Below are 3,231 nucleotides of genomic sequence, written 5' to 3'. Positions count from 1 at the left end.
CTTTTTGCAGGCTAGCCACAGACCCTTCAGGGTGGGGTTCCTACTGGGGTGGCTGGCCAGTCTGTGTGAGGGGCTGAGGGCCGTTTTCAGGCTGGCCATTGCCCCTTCAGAGTGGGGGGTCCTGCTGGGTGCCTGGCTAGTCTGGGTGAGGGGCTGATGGCCATTTTCAGGCTGGCCAAGCCCCCAGCAGGGACCCTCACCTCATGAGAGTGTGACCATCCTAGGTGAGGGGCTGATGGCTGTTTGTATGCTGGCCACAGCCCCCAGCCACCCAAGCTCCCAGTGGAGGCTGGCTGGAAGCAGGTATCTGGGATTTATTTAGCTTCTATAATTGAAACTTTGTTGCCTTGAGTGGAGGCCTCAGCCAGCCAGGGCAGGTGAGAAGCCTGGCTTCCTCCATTGCCAGGGCAACCAAGCCTCCTGGTTGCTCCACTCTGTGGCTGCCAGCTGCCATCTTGGTTGGGTTAATTTGTATATAGTCGCTCTGATTGGCGGGTGGGCGTGGCTTGGGCATAGCAAAGGTATAGTCAATTAGCATCTTTGTCTTTTATTCGTGTAGATAAGGACTAGGTAAGACAATTTTGGATAAACAAGAATCCAAACCATTTCATTACTAACAGACCTACTGAAGAATATATTCATTAAAAAATAAAAAAATGATATTCAAAAAGAAATAATGAAATTACCAAATTTATAATTAAATCTCAGTTACCACTATGTGGAATAGATTCTTAAAAATGGAGAACTAAAGTACTAGAGAAAAATTATTTGAAAAACAGAAATGGCTCATCAGAGTTCATGTATTATTGGACCCTTGATTATGAGTATCTTCTTAAATAATACAGCTATTGAAACCAAATATAGGAGGAATTATAATATATAAAAATGGACTTCACAAAAGACAAAATTGTCAGATTTTATTTTTATCAAATAGTGATTGTGCAATAACTAATAATGTTGATGGTGTCCATATCCTTTGACCCAGCAACTGCACTTACAAATGTGCAAATGAGGGCATGTACAAGAATGTTAACTGCCACACTGTTTGCAATAGCAAATATATTGGATCTGATCTAAATGCCAGTTACTAGAGGCATTGACTAAGACATTGTGGGTTTGTTCACACAATGGAATGCTACTCTGCAGTTAAAATAAGTGAGCTGGCTAGGACAACATCTATCAGCATGAACTATTTCAAAATCATAACATTGATTGAAGAAATCAAGTTACAAAATATACAGAGAATATTTTGCCATATTTATGTATCTTCAAATATGCAAAACAATCCTAGGTATTATTTTAAAATACAATCACAGAAAATAGAAGCCTAAAATCCTATATGGGAATACTAAACAATAAACTCAGATCACAGTTCCTTTGGGAAATAAGGTAGAGAAATGGGATTAGGGAGGAGAACACAGTGCCTTCAACTATACCTATGTTTCCTTCAAGTAAGATTGTAGAAATTATAGATTCAGAGACATAGAAGCATGGAACAGCCTACTGAATCTCAGAGGGAAGGAAGCGGTGGATGGGAAGAGATCAGCCAAAGAACTTGTATGTGTGTATATATAAACCATGGACATAGACAATAGGGTAATGAAGGCCTGGGGTGGGAAGCGGGGACAGGCTAAAAGGGGTCAATGGGAGTGTGTGTGTGGGGGGAAATGGGACATGTGTAATACTTTCAACAATAAAGATTTTAAAAATCTATAGGAAGAGTAGTAAAACACTTTATGCCTAACAAAGCTTGGTGGAAGATACTCTATGTTTGATTTTGACTTACTATTACTTAGCACTATTTACAACACTTTTCTCCATGGTTTAAATTTTTATTTTAAAAAAATTACATAGCAGCACAATTTACAATAGCTAAGATTTGGAAAGAGCCCAGTGCCCATCATCAGATGAGTGGATAAAAAAAAGCTGTGGTACATTTACACCATGGAATACTACACAGCTGTAAAAAAAAAAAAGAGAGAGAACACTTACCAGTTGCAACAGCATAGATACACCTAGAGAGTATTATGCTAAGCAAAATAAGCCAGTCAGATAAAGATAAGTATCATATGATCTCACTCATATGTGGAATCTAATGAATAAAATAAACTGATGGACATAATAGATCCAAAGACATAGAAGCATAGAACAGACCAATGAATTTCAGAGGGAAGGCAGGGGTGGGTGGGGTGGATGGGGAGAGATTAACCAGGGAATTTATATGCATACTAGAGGCCTGGTGCACAAATTTGTGCATGGTTTGAGAGAGAGGGGAACTGTGGGAAGTTGGCTACTGGCCCCAAGGAGGGAGCCAGCCCTCAACCCCCTTGGGAAAGGGGCCGTGTCTGCCGCCACCCACCCCTGATTCCCTGTCCCATCCCAGGCCCTAAGACCCCTGTGGGGTTGGGAGAGGAGATGATTGTTGCTGGGCCGGGCGCAGAAGGAATGTACACTGAATGCTGCCACTGCCACTGGCACCCCACCACCACGTGGTTCCCCACCTCACCCCTCCTCCTTCCCTTGTGGCTGAGCTGCCACTTTGGTGTGTGGGTGGTCCCCAGGGAAGAGAGAGGATGAGAGTGGGAAAAATCCTTGTGTTGAGGGCTGATTGCAGCAAGGGAGCTTCTCTGCTATGTATGAAACCCCGACCCAGAAGCAGGTCTCTAGGAATGGTTTAGCATCAGGGGCCGAAGGGGGACAGCTGGCTGGGGAAGGGGCTGTGGGAAGTTGGCTGTGGGAGTGCACTGACCACCAGGAACCAGCTCCTGGTGGTCAGTGCACGTCATAGCAACTGGTCAACTGGTCACTCGGTCGTTCTGTTGTACTGATGGCTTAGGCTTTTACATATCTATTAGAGACCCAGTACACAAAAATTTGTGCACTCGGGGGGGAAGGGGGGTACCTCAGCCCAGCCTGTGCCCTATCGCAGTCTGGGACCCCTCAGGAGATAACGACCTGCTGGCTTAGGCCTGCCCCCGGTGGCAGAGGGCAGGCCCAATCCCTAGGTGCAGCCCCTGGTCAGGCTCAGAGCAAGGCTGAATGGGGAGTTGGGGTGCTGCCCCCGTCATGCACAGAGCAGGGCAGAACGGGAGGTTGTGATGCCACCCTCAGTCATGCTCAGGGTAGGGCCCATTGGGGGGTTGGGGCACCACCCCCTGTCACACTCAAGGCAGGGTTGATGGGGAGGTTGCGGCACCACCCCCTGTCCCGCCCAGAGCAGGGCCCATCAGG

This window comes from Myotis davidii, unplaced genomic scaffold (genome assembly GCF_000327345.1).
Source record: "Myotis davidii unplaced genomic scaffold, ASM32734v1 scaffold711, whole genome shotgun sequence".
Lineage (NCBI taxonomy): Eukaryota > Metazoa > Chordata > Mammalia > Chiroptera > Vespertilionidae > Myotis > Myotis davidii.
Note: the sequence above shows the minus strand (reverse complement) of the source record.